Below are 27,033 nucleotides of genomic sequence, written 5' to 3' on the forward strand. Positions count from 1 at the left end.
AGAGCCACGTCACATCTGGGAGGATCTTTGCGCTGATTCTCTCTTATATGCGTAATTATGCGGACCGTCATAACAATTTCGTTTAGCATATCTTAGAGCAAATACACGCTAGAATAATTCTTCAAAGTAATACTGTGTAGAAAGACGACTGCCTCTAACTTTTCAATACAAAGATACCCACTCACTACACTCAACAAAAATTTTATTATTAGATTTTAGATAATTGGGCAGCCAACCGCGATAATTATCATCTATGTTTGGGTCCCCCTAGCCACATATTTGCACAGGTGATCCTCGCGTGCCTCCCTGTGCCTAACTTTAAGAAAACCATAAATCTTAAAATTGAACACACTGTATGTTCGCAGCATGTAGCAGCATCAGAACCTGAGGTAACAACGGATAGATGAAGGCTCCTAGCGCCGTATATTTTTACAAATATTTCCTCAATTTGTTTACTAACTTTATATATGAAAATTAATATTGATATTATTGAACATTGCTGAAAACAACTACTAAACTACATTACCTTTAGAAATAAAGTAACTGCATAATTCATCACTGGTCGCAGATAACTGTGTATAACAACGGTCGCTGCAACGATCACAATGATAATCACTATAATAACAGCAGTTGCTGCCTCACCAACCGGCCTTACACCCTCCACCCTTTAGAAGAACGCTACCTATATTGATTGTGCCGAGGAAAGCATACGTCTCCTTGAAAAAGACGAGCTAACTTGCCGAAACGCTGGCTTCCGCTTTTACCTTCTTGTTTCGCTCAGCAAATAATAATGTTACTGCTAACCACAGCCTCTCGGGGTACCAGGCTTATAGAAAATAATACTTTCTTTGTGCTTGGCTTAGAAAGCATATATATTTGCTGAAACATTTTATTAATAAGAAGCTGCATGTACAGCTTTCCGGTTATTCGAACGTTAGCTTTATTCAAGAACCACCATTAAAATAACAACAGCAAAAAGATATGATCAAATTTTTGAAATCTTTTGAGAACAAAGAACAGCAAAATTTTTACGCATAGTTAATAATACCTGGGCATTACAATTCTCTTTCTTTGTGCACTTATTTTTCAGGTCAAGCACCACCGGCTGCCCATGCAGTCGAAGGTGACATAACGCATTATTGTCGGTTCTCGAATGATACACATAAATCCACGATGAATGAGCTTTTTTTCTTATAGTAGCAAAATAACTTTTTGTGGCACTGTCCGCGAATTGTGTCAAATTTTATATCTCAAAGAGTACCAGATGGAAGTACAACCGACGATAAAATGACATTTTTTTCTGTTTCTTTGTTTACCGAAAATTAAACAACTTCATTTAGGACTGAGTGGTTGCGAACAAAATAGCTTCACATAGTTCTGTTTGTTGCTTGCGAATTTGAACATTTTCGACAAGGATCACAACCATCAGACGAAGGAAAGATAACCCTAAAATGCATCCATGCTTTAGCAATAAAAAATTCGCATTAATCTGTTTAAAAACAACTAGATATGCCACTTTGCTTTCAACCAGAGGCGCTTTTAGCATCAGGTTGATATAAACATGCCCTTTTGTGTTTTCGTCCTTTGAGATTTAATATATCAATAAAAATGTAGCAGCACATACGTCTAGGAAGATGAGGAAGACGGTAAAGTGCCACTGTGCCAGTAAAGCACAGTGGGCGCGTGGCCCAGAGGACGAGTGGTCGGCTCGAGGTGTCCCAGGGACTTGTGCGCCAAGGAATGACCGGCAGCTAAGGCCTTTTGCTTAGTTAAAATATACTGGTGTTTATTCTGGCTCGTTGTCGTCACTGATATTGCATGCCACAAAGAAAATTACATTATTTTATTATCAGCAAGACAAAACTGTGTAAATCTAAACAACCAGTTTAACTCTACTTCCTTTTCAAACATCAGAGCCAGTGAAGGAATCACCAGCGACCGAATCACTAGCAGAGGGATCAGGTATGATATGGCTATGTACTTTATACCTTTTAAAACGGCTTAAAACGAATACGTTTGTTTTAGAATAACTGTGCATAACACTTCTGCTTCCTTTCGCCTTGTTTGCCAAAAACAACACCAGGGGCACAACCTCCAACAGACGGTGAGAACGTGCTGTATTCGTCCGCTCTTCCTTAATAAATATCAGACTAGAAATACTGTGTTTCCTTTCGCAGCGCTATAATAAGTTGTTATTATCTTTTTCGCACGATGCAACATCATTATTTTTCAAACACCAGAAGTAACTGAATGCAAATTTAAAGCGTGTTTCTTCATGGTACATTGATTCGCCGAGACACAAAAGAATTACCACTATCTCTTGCGTATAAAGTACTGACTGCGTCTGGCATTGATCATTTGTTGTGGCATTTGTATTTCTTCCAAGGAGCACAACCACCAAGCGAAGGTGATATTTTATTCTCGTTTTCATCTCTTACTTTTGTTAACATAAAAACATTTATTGTCAAAGAAAGTTTTCAGTTTTTAAAGCCAAGCTGTTTATCACTAGCCCCCGTATGTATCCACGCATGCGTTCCCCAGGGGGGGGGGGGAGGGGGTTAAGCTGGCCTGCTTACGTCCGCATAACGGCACGGGGAGAGGAATGCACGGGCCGGTCCCGGAGATAGTGCTATACCGGGTCGACCTGATACCAAGGCGCAGGCTTCAAGAACTCCGCTAACATCTAAAAAACGTTAGTATCTTAAGCCCAAATACAACCGCAAAAATGCGGCGTTGTAAAGAGAAACACTATCTATCTATCTATCTATCTATCTATCTATCTATCTATCTATCTATCTATCTATCTATCTATCTATCTATCTATCTATCTATCTATCTATCTATCTATCTATCCGTCAATCTATCTATCCGTCTATCTATCTATCCATCTATCCATCTATCTATCTATCTATCTATCTATCTATCTATCTATCTATCTATCTATCTATCTATCTATCTATCTATCTATCTATCTATCCATCTATCCATCCATCTATCTATCCATCCATCCATCCATCTATCTATCTATCTATCTACCGATCGATCGATCGCTTTTTTAAAATCCTGTTGGACCATTAGTAACGCGAGGGGGAAGAGTGGCGACGGCGCCTGTGCACGTGCCCTGCGCTTCTGTGGTTATGACACCACGTGCATCGCTGGGGCCGGCGCGGCTACAGCAACGGTTTCGGGAGATGCATAGGAGGTGCGGGGACCACGGCGGCACTTGCTGCAGCGTAATGTGGTGCTGCATGAAAAAACTTCACGATTTCATATTGTATAGAGTACAGGCATGCAGCCCAACCAGCTTCGCCGGTATATCGTCCCCATATGAGGTCCCATAATTTTTAAATTTTCTTATTTAGGCAGAGTAGACGTTTCCTAATGTTCCGAACCATAATATTTGTATACTGCAATATACAATACACAAGAAAAAATTCTCTAGTACGGAATACGAGGCAGAAGGCATCCGCATAACGTCTGACTGGGCCTCGTAACGAAACAAAACACACAGCACTGCAAGCAGGTTACAGTACAATGTGTGTTATATACGGTGTAGTACATACTATATGGCTACCGTAACATGCAACAAAAACAAGGTTCATGAAAGTAGATGTCTACAATGAAAACATAGAAAACAGTGTAAAAAACAAGCATATACTAATAAAAATTTTCCCGTTCACGTTCACGTGTGCCCGTACAGCAATTGAACACTTGGCTCTCCAGGAAAAGACACGTCAAGGTTTCTTCTGTACTCAATATGTTCTTTATGAACTCAAAGTTTAGGAACCCAATCATTTCAATATACAGATGGCTTTCAAGCTTCGAGGCAAAGCTGGTGAGGAAGGAAGAAGCTTCGGCAGTGCAACAAAAAGCAATGTGCTTCGCTACAGAAGACATAAACATTGCGAACCACACTTTCGACCAAATCCCCATCATATGGTCAATAATAAAATATGCAATTGTTGTTTGCACTTGACCGTAATGTGCAAGACCTTCACTTCGATAACGTTATGCACTCACAATTTGTGAGACTTCTTGAGGCGAGAGGCTACGCAATGTGTTCGCTCCATTCTGTTCACCCTCTATATCACATGAGCGTTGTGACATGGAGTGTTCGTGGTCATCTAATGGGAAATGTTCATGTTTAACTGCGCGCACGTGGCACGATGCTCTTAACTGTTCCTTAATGTGAACGAAAATTGTCTGTATAGCGTTGACGACCGTCACAAATATGAAACCTACTTTGTGTAGTTGTGAATACGTTGTATTTATTGTGAGACTAACTTTCTTGAATGTTTTGGTTTTTATATACCTCGCGTATTATGTAACTCTGCCTAAAAATTTCAAAATATTGAAATGTAGCGTAGCTTGCCGGAGCCATTGTTGTGTTGTCGGTCATTGCTCGGAGATACACAGATTATTATTTCTTGCATTTTTTACACGCACACTCCCTTGAGCGGCAAAACATACTTATGTAGCATGTATTAAAACCGGCAGCTATATCGTGAGTTTTTCACGTTGGCCTAGAATTTTCTCATTGACGTTTTTTTATATAAATTTAATAGCTGGGAAGTTCATTGCATAACTCAGACTAATTATCTAATTAAGCGAAATGCAATATTTATTCTGAGTATCTATAAGCGACGACAAGCAACATTACCTTGGTTCTATCCAGCTACGTAGCATTTGCACATGTTTAAAGCAACGCCCAACTGATGTGAAACACCCTGTATACTTCTAGGCTTAATTACTGTTCGAAGTTTTTTCTTAAGCCACATATTTATACTGCAGAGGCAAACAAACTCTTCCTTGTAGAATCAGTTTAATTAGATTGATATTTATTGATACTTCCTAATTACTTTTCAAACAGAAACTGTCAACAAAACAGAAATTGCATGTAAGATAGCACACCCTATTTCAGCCCTTTGTAAAGCAATATGAATCAACATGGTGACGCGAACAGTGATTATAGTTCATGAAATGAAAAACCTAACCCAGAATTATACTGCACAAAAGCAGACAAATTCAGGCAAGTCTTCGTAAAATATGCATGAGGGTTAGGGCCAAAATGCTAAGCTGACAAAGAGAGAGTAATAAATGCTTTAGTTTCGGTGGCTGCATATAGGTGGGTGCGATATAACTAATGAAGAAAATTAGGGATTTTACCCAGTAACGTATTACTAAAGGAACCGCAAAGCAACAAGGCATCTAAAAATAGAAATCAGAGAGAATCGGCTTACCTGTAAGTTGGGTAAAACCAGAAGGAATGTGAGGAGTATGAAATTTCAACACCAGAAAGACCACGAACTCTGTAAAACTGGGAGGAGCTTGGAATCAGTGAGAACTAAACTTGGCACCCAGCGAGAGTAGATCTACTCCAAGAAAAACAACTGTGTAAATATCATGAGCAATTTGGAACCGTAGAGTAGTCAGAGAAGCTGCGTAACCATGATTGGATACAGTAGAAAACTGGAAGCGGACCCAATGTGTAACTACCAAAGTATTTCTGAATTCTTTGCGTCACAAGTTGAGTGAAAAAGCGGCGTGGTCTGTAGAAGGAGCGGATCATTCGATGAAAGATGAAGGAAGCGTAGTTTGCGAAAAGATTGTGACTGCTTGTTTGAAAGACCTGCAAATGGTATACGTTAAATATTGGTTAAATATGACTCCATTAGCGAAAGATGGAAACGAAAGAGACCACGGTGATTTTCAAAAATGGAAAGAAATAATGTGGAGGGAACATCCTTACGATAACACCATGGCCAATTTTGCTAGTTGTGGCTCGAACTGGATGCCTAACGATGCCTAAGGGATACCGTAAAATATGTTCGCATGGAACTGGATGCCTAAGGATACCTAAGGGATACCGTAAAATATATTCGCAAGAAGGTGAAGCATGTGTCTTCAGGAGAAAAAATACGGAGCCACTTAGCCCATCCTAATCGACAGCGAGAATACTTGCCCAGTGAGACCAGTAGGTAACACACACATACCAAAAGTGCTTGGATTTAAAGTGGAAGGAAGCATAAACCGGTTAGCACTTGAGATAAACTAAAGACTTTTAGAATATTCGTGAAAAAAAATAGGATAGAGATCAAACGTGCCGGACCTATTACAGGCTTATGTAACGATACGTGGTATATGGAGAGATTATGACGATGAAAAAAGAAGCACTATGGAGATGTATAAAGAAACGCTAGAAAGAAAAGCCTGTAGAGCGTTCCTTATTAACTCAAGCCAGCTAGGTAACTGTTTGCCATCGGCCCGTTTCAAAGGGTACGCGAATAAATCATCATCACGATGACCATAATTATCGTGGGCGCAAATGTTTATATTTCGAGCCCGAGTACTGATGTAAACGTTTATGCCACATATCAATCCTCACGAATGTCTTTTTCACTTTTTTTGATGAAGGAACGCCAGTTCCTAAACCAGAAGGGAAGTTTTCTTTCTCCTTCTAGCACAAAATTAAAAACAAGCAGAAATGCGGCTTTTTTGACGTACCTTGCGCAAAATAGCCCTATTGACTTCTTTACATAAGGGAGCATTTTTCGCAACCAGGGAACTGTGACGCTTGAGTACAAGTTACGTTTATGCTGTTATTTGCATACCATCAATAGGCTACATTAAACGTTACCTAAATACAAAACACCATATTTGATTAGCCGCAATTTTTCCTGTGAAGTGCTTCCAGCTGCACCTCACGATTTCATTATAAAGCTTTTATTATCATTCTTGAATATTGTGGAGTGTAAAAGAAGTCACAAGATAATTACCACGAAAATTTAGAACGCGCTTTAGCATAGCAATGCAAGAAAGTAACGGTGATTTCTATAATAATTTGCATGACATCATTATGAAAAAATAACCTGGAAAGGAGGGAATCACCCCAGGCGTAGAATAGCATGTTTAGCCTATGTGAGTCGCGTTGAATGGTTGGTGCAACATTTTTAATAAACATAAACTGGCCTGACTAAATGTTTAGTGTTTGCTTTGTTACGGGATGCAAATAAGGATGAATAGCGAAGACACGTTCTGAAGTTGTACTTTTTGAGCTCAATATAAAGTGAGTTTCTTAATTTTTTAGGAATATTATCACACTTTAATCCCTACTTCGTCAGCTCTTTCCGCGTTATTATGTGTTGCGGTACCCTTAGTGGCATATTACAGCTCATGACGCCTTAATTAAGTTGCTAAATATAAATATTTCTATCATCTATTTTACTTATTGTACCTTCATAATGTATGAAAACTGAAACTCTTCAAAGAAAACATATAACTACATCCTAGATTTAGCAAAACTTTACGTCGCATGGGTCCTTTAACTAGGAAAGCTACATTATTTTGGCGCAGCCGTCAACCGACTCCAACATGCGGGTGACATTTTTCCTTGAGGAGACCTCTGCAGAGAATATCTTCTTCTCGAGATACCGAGCTCAAGATTCACCAGCGGTGGAACTACCTCACGAACTCAGCTCGGCAAATCTCGCGAACCTGGTTTTAGAGAAGGCTTCCATGGACACTCCTGAACTACGTCGGAAGGGTGCTGTGAAAGTGAACTTACGCCTGGAGACCTTCGACGAGTTAGTTCATCAACCGATGCACCGAAAGGACTTTGGATCACGGTCTTCGTCGGAAGAGGTGAGCTTCGTTTTGAAAGCTCTTCAGCTACAGCAAGAATAGATTGCACAACAAAACCAACTGGTGACATCGCTTATAAGCTGTCTAAAGGCTGAGAAGCCGGTGACTAAATTTGTAGAAACCGATGGGTTCGGCTGCATGTCTTCAAGTCCAGAAAGTTGGCATGAGTTTTATGAATATGGCGCTGGGAAAAATAACTGGCACTCTAATGAGGACAAGATGGCTAACATGCCTACTTACTTAAGAGATGTTGCATGGAAGTGATACGATCTGCACATTATTGAAGAAGCTGGAAACTGCTGGAACCAGTGGAAGGAAAAATTGCTGGCGACATTCCGAAGCAACCCAGTGAAAAGATGGTAAGCCGCGCTTACTTTCCAATTCAAGCATGGCTCCCTCTTTGAGTATTTCTTTGAAAACGTGGCATTTTAAAACTGGCCGAGCCTATGCTTCCTTTTTCTGCCGTAGTACCACTACTAATGCACGGACTGCATGCGGAAGTCCTGAAGGAATTGCAAGTACGATCACCTAGAACTATGGCGGGCTCCTGGAGTGCCTTGAGGACATACCATCTACCTCAGAAGAAAATATAACCGCTAACTCAAGCAGTTACTTCGGACGGACTGGCGCAGATTGGTCAAGCCGTAATCAGTGAGAACCGAGCCGCCTTGCAGGCAGCACAGAGCACTTGGGTTGGCGCACTCCCAGAGATCGGGTGAATAACGTCTACAACAACCCTGTCCCACTAATTTCGGACGCTCAAGAGTTCCTAACGACAAAAAACTGATAAACAAGGGTGTTCAATCCGACCCTAAGACCACAACTGGGACTGTTTATTTAACTTGCTCTAGCCTACTTCACATTCCTGTCAAAGTGGGAAACAGACATATAATAGCTTGGGTTGACAGCGGTGCTTCTGTATCTATAATAAATGCCAAGTTGGTAGATGCAAGTCATCTGCATAGTGGACGAGTTCTACGGGTGCAAGGTTACGATAGAAAAGGGTCAATGCATAATCAGTAGGCGTCAGTAAACATCGAGTTCCTAGGTCACGAAATAGAGAGTGAAGTACTGGTGACAGAGGGTGTGACGTACGATTTTCTGCTATCCACACCAGATATAAAGAAACTAAAAATCAACGTATATTGGGATGATGCGGTTTTAGTGGGAGGACTACCAAAAGAAGACACACAGCAGGGTAGAAAAGATAACATAGGACTTGTTAAGTGCACGGAGGATATTGCAACGACCTACCCTGAAATGGTATCTAAAGGAAGCTATCCACACAAGTCACACAAGGTGCCTTTCGAACTAAATGACAAGGCCGTCATCCGAAAATCACCTCGAAGATAGACACGATTATAGATGAGACAGGTGGTTGTCGAAATTTTTCACGTATTGACTTGTGCAAAGGTTTCTGGCAGTTCCCGCTAACCGAATAAACAAAAATGTGCACTGCTTTTATCACGCCTTTCGTTCTGTATGAGTATAACCGGCTTCCTTTCGGCTGGAATAACTCGCCAGCATGCTTCCAGAAGATTATGAACGAAGTCCTGAAGCCTTTCATAACTGTATTTTGTAACGTGTACATAGACGATAGTATCGTCTTCTCAAAACAGAGGCACAGCAGGAGGATCACCTGTCTCATGTATTAAATGCCTCGAGCTTAGGACACGTCAAGGTTAATTTTAAGGAAAGTTTTTTGTTTCAACGAAAAGTTGTGTTTCTTGGAAGAGTCTTTGATGCGACGTCGTGTTTCGTGTTTATTATTAAGGAGCCATTTCATATCAGCAACTGTAGGTGGTGCGATTCAAGAGAACCCTGTAGTATACCGCGGATACTCCGTACAAAAATACACCATCGTTGTTCTCGTTGGCAAATGTCTGTTAATTCACTAAATGATATTATTCACACCAATATGCAAATATGGAGCTACGAATTAGTCCTACACGATCAGCCACTCTTCTTCAGTGGTTGTGACATTGGTCTTAGTATTTGTCTTTGGAATTGCATGATTTTGTAATCTTCAATAACTAGAGATTGCTTGACAAAAACAGATCTTATTACGCTACAGCTTATAGTTAAGTAGGCGTAGTATGGCGTTGCGTAGTAGTGACAAGGGTTGTTTTGTTGATGGCCTTTCCCTGAGTCTTCGTTTTGACATTTTAAGAGGCTCCTATGTTGTATAAAAGCATGCAGATCACTGTGAATTTAACGGCACAAGCAACCGCTGTATTACATCGCAATGGCGATGCGAATGGGTTTGTTCAATTGAGAATTTGCGTGAGAACAAGATATTGATCTAAACTGCACAATGATATAGTATGCACAACCAACGTCAACATTTATGTAATAAATATCGGCTTATTTAAAGACAGCATAATAAAATATGACATTTTTACCCAATTAAAGCTGAACAGCACTTCTATGGGAAAACAAGGGCCCTATAACGTAAAACTATTCCAATATGTTTTTCTTCCAATCTCTTGACGTCGAATTTGCGTAACCGCCGACGCAAGGATCGGGCGGACACCCACAGGGTTGACTGAACAGACCAATCAAACGCTCTACTCGTTTATAGGAGGTCACCTTTGTTTGCTTTAAAAACGAATAAAATTGCCGACAATGAGCGGCTTGTCTTTTTAATTGGCTGACAAGAGGCGAGGAGGACGCTCAAATGGAGAGGGATTCGATGGGGCCGAGTCAGTACACTGAAAATCAATAACCGGACCAAGAGGGTGGTGCCAGCGTCTGCGGTTGGTCCGCTTTGCCTTACTTAGCTTGCGGTGGCTGGTCGAAAATCGCGGCGCCATGCAACCGAAGCTTAAGGATGACGCAGAAACGGATCCTCTGCAAAGAAGATTTCGCAGAACAAGGTCATAAAAGTGCCGCAATTGCTCGAAAATGTTGCACGGCCACATGGACATTTATTATACGCAATTAACCCTTGCTCTCCGGCAGGTGCGAATAGCCAGCGCCTGAGCGACAGGCGGCAGCCATCTTTTATTCCTTTCGGAACGGGGCAGCCTGCGGCTGTTCAGAAGAAAACTCAGTTTTGTTCGGCATATTAATGCGTCTTTAACGCGTGCACGTCACTTTGACGCGGTGAGTTCTCACAGTTTTGTGACGTTGCGGGACAGGCTGGTGGAGTGGGTGCAGCCGGAAAGCTTTTGACCGATAGCCGGGGGCTAATGGCGAAAAGGCGTCGAATCAGAAATAACTGTTTTTCTTTTTTTCGGTCAAATCATGCATAATCAGTGGGTACACATCATATCAGATGGGGAGGTATCGCGGTTTGCGTGACGTCGCGCGACAGACAGGTGAAGTGGAGGTGGTCCAAAATGTTTTTGATCAATCGCACAGGGCTGATAGCAGAAATGGAATAGAAAAGTTTGGAATAGTTTTACGTTATAGCGCCCCTGTACTTTGCTTTCTACTTTATTCTTTTAGACTTTTCCTGTTGCTCTTCCTTTCCGCTTTCCTCCCCTCCTTCCCATCTTCCATTTCTGTGCTACGGTCACCTCCGTTCTGAATAGTACGTAGGCGTTGTGCCCTTTCCGTTGGAAGCTGCCAGCCTGCTCCTTCGCGATCCCTTTCCTGTTAAATGTATATATCTTTTCAAAACAAATAATAATGATGCAGGAGAATGCGCGGAGGCAAGGTGAAATTGTTATTAGAACTTGGAACCTTGGGAGCCGACCATATATGGCAAAATTTCACGTAGTCACAAGATCATACACCAAAATGAAAAAAAAAAGAACTAAACCCCCATATTTTGTCATATTCGTCATCAAGTTTAGAACCTCATTCCCGGAAATATTTTAACCGAGTAAACGCCACCTGATAAAACTATTGGTTGAGTTAGTATTATGTTATGTCATGGCAAATATTTATACGTCACGCCGTCCTAGAGGCGTGCCAGTCAGAATTGGCATTCTCAGTATCTGCCACGACAGCCAGTGACGCTCACCTCTAAACAGCACCGCCGAATTCTTCATTGGGCGTTTCCATCTGATATGATAGTGAAGCGACCTTTCCTCCACTGTCGGCAATCTCGGTTCTGATATTGCTTAGATGGAGCCTGCGATATTTGTTATGATTACTTAGAAATAGGTGTGATTGTGAGAAAAAATTAAAGTTTTGTGCATTAGAATGTAACTACCACTGAATCTAGTATATAAAAAACTGCCACCGCGGATCTCATGTAAAAGGCGCGTGACGTATTAGTGCCATTCAGTCTTCTGTAGCTAGCGGTATCGCGCGATAAATACGTCCGCATCGCTTGCGGGATTCTCCAGAGAGGTCACTTCCGCTAAATTTAGTTTTTTGATGAAAACGAACTACTCAAGAAGTGCCATGTACCGTGCCTAACGTTGCCGATGTGTAGGTTCCTGGATCCGGTATTTCAAACTCGTGCGTGGACGTGCCAAGATAACTTTAAATTTCACCATGTCGCCAATCATGAGCCACCGTGGACGGTAACTTGTCTACATACAGAGGCACCAAACAGCCTTGGAAGATTTTTACGAACGTGGAACAAGACCGCATATATACGGAAAATGCCTCGAACTGCCAATCGTGCGGCAATATTGCGCGCATCTGCGGGATTCTTTCACGCTAAGAAAAATACTGCTATGTAGCAAGCATTGAGTAACAGAATGCGGTATCTAGAGGTTCTCATGTGACCCTACAATTTTTGTATCTGACACTTCTCACCTAATTAAAATATTTGTGCGGAAAAATTATTACTACTTATATTCTAATTAGGCGCAATGAAAAAAAAAAGATATTTTGGTTTCTGCAAGCGGCGCAAAACAACAGTATCTTGGTTCTCTCCCGCAGCGTGGCAGCCGCATGTTTTTAAACACTGGGTAAAGTTAGCTGGGACACCCTGCATATATGTGTAGGAGCATTACGCACGACAACAAAAGGCACGTTGAGCTGGTAGCGACAAGCTAGTTAAAATGTAATGTTGCGCATTAGCATACAACAATTGCGCCAACAAAATAAGTAGTGCAGTCATGCGCAGTCACACCCATAAGAATTATGTTGTAACCATTATTAGTATGTAAGTGAACCTGCAACATGAGTTCTGACCATCTGCGCTATGGATGGGGGGGGGGGGGCGTGACAATCTGAGTATATTGGCAATATAGTGTTATCATGATTTAGACGAATGTCTCTTATTCGTATTATACTAAATGTCTGAACATATGACACGACATTGCATTATTTAAGTTAAGACACGCATGTTGCCGAGGCTTCTTTACAGCAAAAATTAACGTATAGGTTTCTACAAAGATTCTACAAAGTTTTACTGCACGTTTGCCAAGATAGATTATAGTTGTTGGAACTACTTCGATGTGCGACCAGAAGTCCAAACACCAGGGTAATTTCCCTTAGCACGGAGGCTAAGAAGCAGTTTTCTCTCTTTCCTGAATGTCATGGCTAAGACGTCAAGATTCTTTTGTTTGGTAGAGTTCGGGGAGAGCAAAAATTTTAAAGAAACATGAATGACGTCCAGAACTTCCTGGAAGGATGATGACGGACAAAACGAAAAGCCTGTGAGACCGTGTGACCTTTACTGTGGGTAAAAGGCTGAATCAAATATCACGCCTTGCTATTTGCTCTGCTTTCTGCGACACAGCAGCTCTACGAACATTCGGGAAAATGATTTGCTCCTCGAGGTGTTGAGAAGCTGCTCAGAAGCCAGTTTTATTTTTTTATTCGAGGCCCAACACCCAATGCAACCAACGGAAAATACCAGAAGGAAGGCAGCAGGACAGCTTAGATGCCACGTGAGAAGCCCTTTAACACGAAATACAACGTTCACGAACTCCCATCAGCAACAGCTATTAAAAACGACCGCCGAGCGCGGCAGGCAGCGGGGAGATAACATGTAGCGCGACAAAAACAACGAATGCGGACACAGAAAGCGAACTCCACCATGACGCATCATGTAATATGCCACCCCGAAATGAGCTTTTTGAAAGCGCAGGTGTCACCACGCCAGAATATGCCGAAAGTACGATGTGTCCTGACAGCATGGTACGCGGCTCGTAACTGTCCGGCCATACCTTAGTATCCTGTAGGTGGCCTGTAATTTTCAAGCGGAAGGCATTCAACACAAAACAGCGAATAGAGAAGTTGCGAAGTGTGATGCACTCCGTAATAAGCAGTCTCTGTGGCTGTTTACTGAAGTCATGATTGCGCAGTGGCGTTTTATAGCATGCAATGACGAGCTGACTGCCTTCCAATTAGACTACAGTAAGGCAACTTTAACACTCGAACCCTGTCGAGTGAGACGAGCTTAGCAGGGATCTTCAAGGAACTAACATGCATTGTTTGGGACATCATTGGCCTTAGTGAGGTTGGAACTGGTGCAGCTTATCCAGTGCAGACTAACGTCCGTGTCCTCTGCTATAGAATTCTGCTAGGTTAGAAACAACGTCGGATAGGATTCCTCATGCATAAGGACACAGTTGGCGACGTTGACGAATTCTAAAGCAATAATGAGAGGGTAGCAAGGTAATCAAACCTAATAAGAGGTACAAATTAAACGTAGCACAAGCCTACACTCCAAAATACAAGCAGGGTAGTGTTGAAGTAAATCAGTTTTTATAAGATGCTGAAATAGCTATGTTAAAAGTGCAAACCCAGCATACTATAGTAATGGACTTCTATGCAAAAATAAGGAAAAAGCAGGCTGGTGCACAAGCATTTGGAGGCTATAGCGTCGATTCTAAGAACGCCAGAGGAGAGATGCTGGTAGAATTCGAAGAAAGGAATAAACTATGAATAATGAGCACTTTCTCCATGAAGCCTAGAACCAGAAACTGGGCCTGGGTCCCAGAAAACTGGAAGAATGCTAACATTCTACTAATCCACAAAAAGGCAGATGTTAGCACATTACCTTACTACCAGTAATAAATAAAACATGAAACAATGAAATTTCCTATACAATAAAGGCAACACTGGACTTTAGTCAACCAAGGGAACAGGCTTGTTTCAGGAAGGGATACTCTACAATTGATCACATCCATATCATTATTAGGTGATCGAGAAATCCGCAGGCTATAGTCAGCCTTTCTATATGGCTTTCGAAGTTACAAGAAGGCATTTGGTTCAGTGCAGATACCAGCAATCATAGAGGGATTGCCTAATCTAGATTACACGCCGCTCACGTAAAAATATTGGAAAATACCTACACAGATTCCACAGCTACCTCATTTCTGCACAAGAAAAATAGAAGGATACCTATAAGGAAAGGGGTGAGACAATGTGACGCAGTCTCTCCAATCCTATTCACTGCGTCCTTGGAAAAAGTATCCAACCTATTAAACTGGGAATGCTTAGGAGTAAGGATCAACGGCGAATAGCTCAGAAACTTTTTGTTTGTAGATGGCATTGTCCTGTTCGGCAACATGGGAGACGAATTACAACAAATGATTGAGGACTTTAACAGATATAGTGTAAGTGTTGGGTCGAGTATTATTAAGTAGAATACAAAGATAATGATGAATAGCCGGGCAACAAAGCAAAAGTTCAGGATCGCCAGTCAGCATCTATAGTCTGTGAAAGAGTACGTTTACATAGGTCAATTACTCACAGCGAACCCTGATCGTGAGAATGAAATTTACAGAAGATTAAAAGTGAGTTTGAGAGTATACGGCAGACATAGTCGGCTGCTGACTTGAAGCTTACAATTATGACTGAAAAGGAAGGTGCCAAATAACTGCAGTTTACCGTTACTGGCATATGGGGCAGAGACTTGGAGACTGACAAAGAAGCTTGGGAAAAAGTTTAAGGATCAAACAAAAAATCAATGGAACGAACAATGCTAGCCCTAACGTTAAAAGACAGAGAGGGATAAGGGTTTGGATAAAAGAGCAAACTGTTACAGCCGATATCCTAATTGGCATTAACAGAAAACTATGGAGCTCAGCAAGTCATGCAACACGTAGGTTAGATAAGCGATGGATTATTAGTGTTACAGAATGGGTCCCAAGAGAAGGGAAGCGCCCTCGAAAGCGCCAGCAGACACGGTGAGGTGATGAAATTAGAAAATTCACTTGCGCTGGTGCTAGAAATTTTCCTACAACGCGCCAAGTGGGCCTTACATATGGTTCGTCACATGGTTTTTATTTAGCCATCACCGAATATTGTAAGAAAACGTTCATAGAAAGAATGTTTTAAATACGTTATTGTTTGTAGCGGTTTGTCCTAATTGATGGGCAGCTTTCCTTCATGGGTAGGCATATGAATGCTTGCACATTTCAAAGAACTTGCGGGGTTTTCGTACCAAAACCCTATCTGTTTATGAGGGACGCCGCAGTAGGGGACTCGGGAAACTTGAACCGCATGGAGGTTTTTAAACGTGCACACAAGTCGAAGTGCACGGATGTTTTTGCATTTCGCCCGCATAGAAATGCGGCCGCCGTGGCCAGGATTCGATCCCGGTATGCATTCAAAAGGCGCTAAATGTCATTCGAATTCTACACTGAATCCAAGCAATAAGCAGACTTCGTGTATTCAGCAGCTACGTGAGATAGATGCGCTGCGAAACCTGTGACGAAGTTTTGATGATGGGATTTTAAGGGAAATATTGATACGGCCCGTCTTGCTAGCCGCGTGCAAGAAAGGAAATGTAGTGTCAGTGTCGGCTACGACTGGCCATGACATTCAGGGTCAAACTTGGTCGCATTGGTCATTGGGCAGCCCCGTCCGTTATCATAGCGGGGTGGCCTTTTCTACACACTCGGCAGGTTAGGTTTTGACACTGGCTTGATGGAGTATCTGAAATTTATTATGAGTATCTGTTGTTGGGTGTGAAAGAAGACCGTAAACGTACGGAAAGTGCCTCAAGCAGCCAATGGTGCGGGAGTTTTGCGTGCACTGCGGGCTGCTTTCCTGCTCAGAAACACAATTTTATGTAGCTAGTGGATAGTGGAGCAACAGAAATCTGTATATGGACTTTTTCAGGTCGCTTTACGATTTTCTCACAGACACTTCTCATCTAACCATATTATTCGAGTAGAATTATTAATGAGGACTCATTATCCTATTTGGTGGAATAAAAAAAATACTTTTACTGTCTGCAAGCGAGGGCAAAGACATTACCATGATTATGTCAAGATACGTGGCATTCCCATATTTTAAAACTCTGGTTAATATTAGCTGGGACGCCTTGTATGTAAGTGTAGCGGCAGTACGCACGAGAACAAAGGGTTCATTGAGCTGGAAGCATCAAACTTGGGAAAATGTTATGTTGGGCATTAGTGTCAAATTATCGTACCAACACGATGAGCAGTACAGTATTACACAGCAAAACCCGTAAAAATTGCTTTTTGAACGTTTTATAATATTTAAGTGAGCCTCCACCTCCAAATTCTGACCATCTGGGCTATGTGGGGTGACAATCTGAGTATATTAGTAATATAGTGTTAATATATTTTAGATGAATGTCGCTTATTTGTATTATAATAAATATCTCGAGATGATGACACGATATGGGAATACTTAATGAAGGGCACATATGTTTCCGAGGCTTCTTTGCCGAAAACATAAAAATATAGATTTCTACGATGAAATACATAATACGTTTTACTGCCCTTTTGCTTAGATTATAGCTTTTAGCACCGCTTTGATGTGCGACCGCAAATCCAAACCCCAGGATAATTTCCCTTTGAGCGGAAGCTAAGAAGCAGTTTTCTCTTTTACCAGAATGTCTAGTCTAAGTCGCCAAAATTCCTTCGTTTGATACCGTGCGCAGCGAACAAAATTTTTAAAGAAAAATAAATGATGTCTAAAACATTCTTGAAGGCTGATGATGGACAAATCGAAAAGTCTTTGGCGACCATGTCACATATACTGCGGGGAAAATGCTCAATTAAATGTCGCGCCTTGCTCTTTGCTCTTTCTGCGACACAGCAGCTGTACGAGCCTTCCGGAAAATGATTTGCCCCTGGAGGTGTTGAGAAGCTGCGCAGAAGACAGTTTTTATTTAAACACGAAGCACGTACAACCGCCAAGGCAACATGCGAAAAAAGGAAAAATAACAGAAGGAAGACACAAGAATAGCTTAGATGCCACGTGGGAAGGCCTTTATCCCGAAGCTCAACATTCCCTAATATTTATCTGGAGTACGAGCTCGAAACTGCGGCAACGGTGATTTAAAACGACCACCGAGCACGGCAGGCTGTAGCAGACCACGTGTATCACAGGAACACAAGGGATTCGCACACATAGAGCAACCTCCATCACGATGCACCACATAATATGTTAGCCTAACCGGAGCCTTTCGAAAGCACAAGCGTCGCAATGCCAGAATACGCCCAAAATCTGATGCCTCAGTACCTGCTACGCGGCAGCTGTTTAATATTTTATGTATATTTCCACCTCAAAGTGGTAATAAATGAAATAAATAAGACTTGCTCTCGCATCTTGATTGTCCTGTCTCTCAGCCGGCGGGTGCAGGCATCACATATGTGCGCAGTCACGCCTAGAAAATCCAATTCATCGTTATTTATTACACATGTTCTAAACGCGTAAGCAAACTCATGAATGTCCTTCACAAGTTTAGTGAGTTTTTATTTAACACCTAAAGTATTTGTGGTGTCCGACAACTTAGTATTCATACTTCACCATTCTAGCCATTCAATTATATGTGGGACTGTGTCGGCAAGTCTGAACGCTTGAGATGCCTAAGAGTCGAACATATATATGTATCTTTAGTGCTCGGATTTATCTCTTGATGGCAACGACCAAAATTGGGCTCGCTGACAATATTATCATGGCTCCCAATGCCTTGCTATTTAAGCAAGTTGGCGGAATCTAGCATTGATCCTTACTGATTGTCAACCAACATGACGATTGGACGCGAACGGCGATCTCCATGAATTAGCATGCGATATCTTCAACCACCTCAACAAAATACTGTGCACCACGATAATCGGTGTACGGGGACACGAAGTCGTCCGTGGACACCATCATGCACACTCGATAGCCCAAGGTCACTGCAACCTACAATAGGGACTTTGGAGTGGGACGACTGCTCTAATTATCCTGATAAAAATGACGCGTAGCAAGACAGCAAATAAATGTAGTCGAAAGCACACGTGGTTTCTTCCCCTGGTTGATACCTTTTGAAGGTCCCCTCATCTTGACATATGAGAATTATATATATATATATATATATATATATATATATATATATATATATATATATATATATATATATATATATATATATATATATATATATATATATATATATATATATATATCGAATATTTGTGTTGTGGCTAATGGCTTGCGGCGCGTGTTGACCGTAATAACCCAAACAATTCTAAATGCGCACTTTGGCTGAAGCTGTTGCAGTAACTTGCAATAAGTAGATTTGTGAAGACGTACGAAGTTTGGCAGTGTTAATAGGTATTGCACGCGATAACTACGCTGCATTGACAATGCCTCTGAAGTAGGCAGGTCTATTAGATTGTCTGTTTTCTTAAAGAATGTTCCAGTAATGCTGAACGCTATTTCAAGTCAGAAAACTGTCGGTTGCCTTCACTGCGCAATACGCCAACATCTTACAGAACGTATAGTACGTTGACTTTCTCCCGTCATAAGAAATATCCACTAACTGAAGTAGGAGACGACACAGAATCATTGTGCACGTACTTTTTAATTTGCTCTTTTCTTCTTTTGCGTACTTTCGTCATCAGCGCCGATGATGAATAATATTGTTGATTGTTTGAAAGATTAAGCATTGAAACCAGTACAAACGAAACCTGTTTTGCCTGTGTGTTCTATGTATAACTTTACAATACATGAGTGCTTACCGGCTTGGTTGGCTTTCTATGCTTGGGAATATAAAGTATTATCATTATTTTTGCGTCTTGGTGTCTCGGGATGGTGTCGCGACTGTGAAAAACAAAAAAAAAAATACAGGAAATGCCAAAGTTTGTAAATCACTCTTCTTTGTGGCGCTTTGATTTTTTAATTTCGTGAGAAACGAACCACATTTATCGCCGTGATAAGTAGATCAAGAAGCATAAAAAATTCAAAAAAGCAACTAAAGTAGCTTTCATCAGAGAAGCTCGTGCGCAGGATACAATACAATATTTAGGCGACAATGATAATGGCGCACATTGTAAGATACCGTTTACTCGTAATGCATGGTTATCAGTTTTTGGAAAGAGATAATTCTTTAGCAAATTCCCCACTTATTTTGTAAAAACAATGAATTTGAGGGGAACAGAGCAATCTTAAGAAGAATTTAGAAACTGAGTGCGAATATAACGCTTTGTACCAATGCCAGTGAACAAGAAATAATACCGCGCGTAGAAAGAGGGCATATTAAATGACAAATAATCTTACTGTTTTTCTGCCTAGGAACTATGCTTCGCGTGGCGCGATTCCAAGAAACAAGAGTAGTGCCACAGCAGAGCAAAAACATAGAGTAGCAATAGAAAATAACATTTATGACGACACTTCAACATGAACATCATCATCATGATCAGCCTATTTTGACATCCACTGATGTAGGAAAGCCTCTCCCGGCAAAGGACACTCACCGAATGCTTAGAAAATATGCGACAAGATCAAAAAGCCAACTTATGAGCAAATGCTAGAACGGTGTTTTACTATACTCGCGGTTGAGACTTTCTAAGACGTCGCGCCTCGATTTATGTTAGTTACTCAAAGACCACTATTTACAGCTGAATAAGACTAGGAAGGAGCCTTTCATTTGGTGTTTATCCTAGTGAGTGTTTTGAAAGGGCAGTACAGAGGTATGTGTAGAAGCTAGGCGCACTTTAGAAGCAATTGACGAATGCTTCGCTGGATGACTATTTTCAAACGTTACTGTCAAATATAGTTGAAATAAATATAAAAAATACGTGCTTTAAATTGTCAGCTCGAGTATGCGTTACGTTGCAGTACAAAATAGTAGGCTTATGGGGATTTTTTACGAAGAAACCAAAACGGACTGATTAGTTACTCATTTGTGGGCCCATCAGTAAATTATTTAATAATGGCAATAATACTATTGGTTATTTAAAATTTATGCAGCCCTTTCAGGCTTAAAATGTTACGTTGCACGATTACATCCACAGCCCACCCCTGTAGCCGCTGTTTCATCGTATTGGTACATTCCTGTGCTCGTCATCGAGCATTAGAGAACCTTCTCTCAATGCAACATACATTTTGCTAGCTGGACGGGAGCAGCTGCAGAATATATGCAATACAATGAAATACATGCACTTCGCTGTATTGTAGGCGTATGCTACCACTTGTAAACAAATCTCACTTAGAGAGCCGCTTCAGATGAGAAGGCTCACAGGCACTGCGACCCTCGTCCGGACATTGCTACGGAAAGGAGGTGAAATCTCAGCCGCGTGGTTGCTGCAATTGAACTTATTAGCTTGTTAGTTTTAGGAAGGGAAGAATATCTACGTGTGCCCTCACTTTAGTATGCAGTTAAAAAGAAACATCAGTGATGTGTTTACAGTGCGGTCGTTCGATCTGGTGAGGTGATCACCAAACGGCTGGGTCACGTTTTCAATGCCTGCATTCCCGAGTGTAGAAGAAGCGCAGATACCTGTAATATCGTCTAAAATGTAACGGCAGTGTTCTGTGAAAGAGCGTGTTAAAAAGTACGCAGCAAGAATATCCAGTGCTTACTGCGGAGAACGACAACTAACTGGGAAATTAACTTAGGCAATCCTAAACTAGATTGCCCAGTACCCTAAGTGTATGTGTTAGGCATTCTAGTGGCTTTAGGAATGCCCCATAGCCATTCTTCTGCACCTTCTCCATAATTTTATTCTGAAGAATGCAGAAGCGTGAGTACCCACCGTTCGCGGAATTTCTTACAGATCTGAGCTCGCGAGTTCATAATCAAAAATATGGTAAAATCACGTGACTTACACGGAAGTGTCAGGCAAGTGTTTGGCAAAAGTTTCACTTCGTTTTCGAGACTATTCCTTAACGGCGCTCTTGCGCTTATGTTAAACGTGAAATACTTCTTACTTGCTCTTCCAATAGCCCATCAGAAAACATTTTCCAGAGCACAGCCATGATATCTGTCCGTGAAAGTGAATGCTTATTAGTTTTGCAGACCGGATAATTAAAATACAACTATGGTATATAGAATATGCAGGACTTTTTTAATAATTACGACGTGTCCATTGTAAGAGATCCTTTAATTGTTGCATACCATATGGGGGTGTAAAGGGCGTTTTTCATGTTCCCGACAAATGATATTTATGGATGGTTTCCGGGTCTTCAAAAAGAAAGTGCAATTTTTTAGGCATTTCCTCAAAGCAGCTCACAAACCGTATTAAGTGACAATGAAAAAGTTTCTTTTCTTGAAAAAAGAACGAATACACTTAACAACGGTCATGTGTACACAATCCGCAGAAGGATATAAACATCACCTTGTCAGCTGCATTTGCAGTATGTCAGCTGCATTTCTAAGAAAACTCGTATATTCTTACTGAAACAAAGCAAAATATAAAGCTGTGGCACGCGCCACATAATCATGAATATCTCTACGACATGGCTATTTCTTCTGCACAAATATTCATCATAACTTAATTTATTTACATGAGGTCGAAACTACTGAAATATCTAACACCGTGGATACGCTCTTAGAAATCCTTACTGAATAATAACTGTCCGTCTTCAAACATGCACAGGAGCTGTGGACGGTTGACAAACTGACACTTATATGAGAGCAAGTTGTGAGACCAGGCTATTTCGTATTCCATGATGGTATGGGCCTGTGTGCTTGTTTGTCTTTTTCGGGTGACTGCCTTTCACTGTCTAACGAAAGTTGTTGTTCAGCGCTGGACGTGCCTGCATGTATCGCAAATTTCGCGAATGGTAACATGTTTCTACCCGTTCTCCGTTGTCACCGATGTTTGTATAATCTTACTGCACGTGTGACGCGAATTGTGTAAAATTTTCCGGAAGACACGCGGGCACCAGCGATTACTATGGAACCTTCAATTACCCATGTGGAAAAGCCGACGCCATTAACCGTAAGATCAGACCTCGACGATTACGAACAGCATCCACCCTTGTCGTTCTTTGGGCGTGGCCTATTTTTCAGGACGCTGCTTCACGCCATAAAACGCTAGTTTCGTCATTCCCACTTTTACTGTATTCTTCGCCACCACTACTACGTGAAAGTTTATCAAGTGCGAGAGTTCACACGGAGCACAAGAAGCACAAACAAGGGCAATCACCGACTGCCAAGTGGCGGTTATAACAAAAAAGCATGAATATATAACCCCCGGCCTGCAAATGATCATGACTGATTTGTAGAGGTCTTCTTAAATGACACATTTATGCGTGATTGTGATAACGAGCGCGAGGTTATATATTTAGCGTCATTGGTAATAAGCGCCAGTTGCAAGTCAGCGATTGTGCTTGTCGCTTCTCTTTATGTGCTCCGTGTCAAATCTAGCCCTCGTTACAACATCCCTAAAATCGAAACGCGCGCCAAGCCGGACTACATCGCGGAGGATTACATGACCACAATCTCCACCCCAATAGCATTCCCTTCATTGTTAAGAAAAGTTGTCCGCGAGCATAGGCATGTGCCCCGTGTGCCAGTTTTTCGTTTTCTTTCGCTGTGACAGCTCCTGCTTCGAGACGCCGTGTCAGACTCCATTATCTCCGGGACCGGCCAACGTTTTCCCGTACATTCCTCGTAGTTCTTTAGGCTACGGTAAAAGTGTGAGGCATGGAAACTTTCATAATCACGCTAGCTAATTATGCTTCCTCATTACTTCGTTGGAGTACAAATACCACCGTCGTTTTAGCATGCACCATATGAAATAGGGATAATCACGTACGGTTCATAAACACGTAATTAAACACGTAAACACAAATTTACTACTACCTAGCAAGCACTGACAAACCTTGACGGAACGCCTGCTCAAAAACCTAAATATAGGCTCGCAATGAACGTTTCGACCAGCTACCGGAATGGGGACGATGTATATGGTTTTAAGTGTTCCAGATCTAGCAGCAGTCCTTTACAAAAGCCACCAAAGAGCCCCCCCCTCCATATTTTGTCCATTGGTTCGCTTGTGTTACTGAAGTGGCCAGTACGACGCGTTCGTTATTCTGGAAAGCTGCCTTTCTCGTGCATCGACCCGCATTGTCTGTGGCCGATGTCACTTAAGGAATCACTCCGTTGTTGTTTTCGTCTCCATCAGCTATTTCTCGCGCTGGCCTTGTATACGTTGTTTGCCTCAAGAACTTACCTAAGTAACCTTATCGATTACTAGGCGAAATATTCGCTCAGTACAAAAACAAAGGGCTCAAATTAATACCATAACTGAATACATTAGAAATCTCTCAGAAAAGAATTTCGTTATTTTAGGACGTTTTACGGTGAAAGCTGCATATGACTAACCTTCTGAAGTTTTTGCGGCGTCCGGCAACAGAAACAGACTTGGCGATTTCTAACAAATTCATATGGGTGCAATGCGGCAGCGCAGATGTCAAAATGCGGAACAGATTGGAACGCTCGCCCTGAACAATAGTGTGACGTCATGGTTATCGCAGTATATAAGCAGGAGAGGTATCGCGCTAAATAAAGCTGCGTTATCGATGGGGCGTACAAGTATAGTTTGTATGCACGAAGAATAACGTACATACAAGGAGCGCCGAAGGGAACAGCAACGAGAATGTAAACGGCGCCAGCGCGAAACGACCACCTAGGTAGAAAGTTCCCGCTGTGCTGAACGAAAACGATAATCGCGAGACTGGGCACCCCTGACCAAGCAATGACGCCAGACTCACCACGCAAAAAATGACAAACTTTCCACTCTGTGAACATGGAATGGCAGCGCAAGCACCTTGCTTTTGGTTGGCGAGCTTTGAGTGTCGTTAGCTTTCACTACCATTCCGCCTTCAGAGAGCGAAAAGGTTGCCATTCTTGAAATTCCAGTTTAACATTCAAGCGCTACATCTTGTGAATCTTAGTGAAGGGTCGAATTAAAGCATTCAATTGATTAATCTCGAGTAGAGCTGCTTTTAAAAAGTTTTGTTGTACGTACTGCGTTCTCATTTCAAGGACGTTATCGGCTACACTAAAAAGCTGCTGTACTTTAATTATTGACATAGTGCAGAGAACCTTCCTGGGTGGACCGCTCGCAAATTTTAGCAGTAAATGTCTTCGTCTGGCGTCCTATTTTGCTTCTTAGATTTACTTATTTTTAATAATGTGAGCTGCAGGACAATTTTACAACCTCGCCCGAAACACGGTCATATCATTGCGTTTACAAACCCCCAAACAATAATAAATCGTGGTGAAACCTGACTCTCGTGCGCCAATTCGTGGCATTTTCACAACTTAAATTTCAGCAGCATGTTGCACTCGTGGAACAGATGAAAGCGAAAGGCTGCTGAGCACGTGAAAATGCATTAAGTTATGCAATCGGATGAGTCAGACTTTTTCAAGACGTAATGAGCCGCACTACGAAGTAAACTGTGTGGCAAGCCGTTGACTGCGTGCTCCTGCCTCCCCTCTACGTTGCACTCTCTCATGGTCCCATTGCTGCTTCCGCAGTTCGGATTGTTCGGCTAGTTTTTCAGCGCTTACTTGCGGTTTCGCACCCTTGCATAGCATCGTCAGACTCGCGTCAACTACGTTTCTCTACGACTTTACATTGCATCCTCTCAGAAGGGGAAAGCAGGAGCCTTGGTCGAACGCCTTCCTCCCACTATACTTCAGACGTCGCACCTAGCTTCTCACTTGGCGAACATCCTCGGTCAGACCATCGTACTTAAGAAGGGGGTAGGCAGGGCTTTACTTATTGTTCGGGCGCCTGTTTTTAACTTGCGCTTTATTGAAACGTAGGCTGTTCTGTTTTTTTTATTGGTGATTTGAAAGAATGCATGAGCCATTGCATTTCTGCTAGCCTATGGGGAAAATGTCATGTACGAGCGATCTGGGTATGTCCAGCAGCGACACATGCCATTAAACACAGCACCATACCTACATTTAAAACCACCACGCCCGAGCAGTGGGAGGCTGTGCTGCTCAGCGCACACCCGGAGATCCAACTCTGGGTAGTCCGACTAGCCGACGCCGCCGCCAAGACTCAAGGTCTGCCCTCCGCCAGAAGAAGGGGTGCTCTGGTGGGGCTAGTCTCCCGGCAGCTGCCACCCTTGACCCAAGCAAGAACATTTCATAAAGTTTTTCTCTCTCTCTTTCTCTCTCTCTTCCTTACGAGGGCATGAGCGATTGTTGATGAAGCTAACTTTTGTACCACTCGACAAGACGCAGCCTTAAGGGGGTATGAGTAGGCATTTGCCCTAATATCAAGGAATGATAATGACAGTGCGATGATTCCTAAAATATCAGCAACCCTGACAAGCGGCGAGGCAATGCATTTCTGCCTCTGAAAACAGTCAACTGGGGTGGACATATCTTGAATAGTATCCTAAATAAAGAATAGGAAATATAATCAAAAACTATAATGTACAGTTCTAAAATACTACTTTATGAAAGTATGCCTCCTTCGTTCGCCTGCGCCGAGCGTATGCTTTCACCCCCTGATGATATTATAGGGAGCCAGTTACCCTGCAAAAATGTAAAAATAAGTTGCAGTGTAGAGGGCAAGAAAAAGGATGGGGAATGTCCCGGTCGCCAGTCCTAGTTGATCCCCTGCCTGAGGTCTCCATGCAGCGTTAAAGAACCTATTGTTTTAATTAGGACAAGGACAGGACCAAGGCGTAGATAATGAATAAAAAAATGTTTTGGGTGAGCTGGTGAAAAGAAAGTAAGTATCGAGAACAGTACGGGCGCTTTTTATTATTAAAACATTAGCAGCGTCTTTGTATCGTGTGTTCAAGCTTTGCTATCACATAGCCCGCTTATTATGACATAAATATAAGTAAAGATATTTGACACCGATTTCATTTCTCTTATGTTGTTGCACTTTATCAGGCATTAAAATTGATGCGCAAAGGTTGCCTTTGTTGGTATTGTTTGAAGTTTACGATTTGACGTATCCGTAAACGAATTTACATTAAAAATAAATGCGACGCGACCAAATAGACTTATAACCAAAGGTTTTATTCTTGAGTCCACTGCGCAGCCATTGCAAAGGCCGTATCATGATATTCCAAAACTGCACGACATTAGTTCCGAAATAGGTTTCTGTCAAGGTTTAGCTTCCTTGTTGACACGCCAGTGGGATAAACCATGGGCTGCTTAACGTTCATTAACATCAGAAGTGTGAAGCAAATTTGTTTGTCGCCCTTTGCAGAGCTGTGCACAAACTTTGACATAAATTTAAAGTTGAGTGCTGACATCTCACAGTCAATTAGCAATAAAAAGACATTCCTACTCGCTAACTATCATACTCT

The 27,033-nt window shown here is 41.8% G+C and overlaps 1 long non-coding RNA gene across 1 annotated transcript in view; it reads right to left on the reverse strand.

Moving 5' to 3' along the window:
* LOC142591056 (uncharacterized) overlaps positions 1-20,071 on the reverse strand; it is a 69,922-nt gene extending 49,851 nt beyond the window's left edge. Inside the window, exons 1-2 of the long non-coding RNA XR_012830323.1 lie at positions 20,020-20,071; positions 19,482-19,563 (exon numbers count right to left, since the gene is read on the reverse strand). This is a non-coding gene — a long non-coding RNA (uncharacterized LOC142591056). The remainder of the gene's footprint in view (positions 1-19,481; positions 19,564-20,019) is intronic.
* Between the last annotated feature and the right edge of the window lie 6,962 nt (positions 20,072-27,033).

Source organism: Dermacentor variabilis, chromosome 8 (genome assembly GCF_050947875.1).
Source record: "Dermacentor variabilis isolate Ectoservices chromosome 8, ASM5094787v1, whole genome shotgun sequence".
NCBI classification, from domain to species: Eukaryota; Metazoa; Arthropoda; class Arachnida; order Ixodida; family Ixodidae; genus Dermacentor; species Dermacentor variabilis.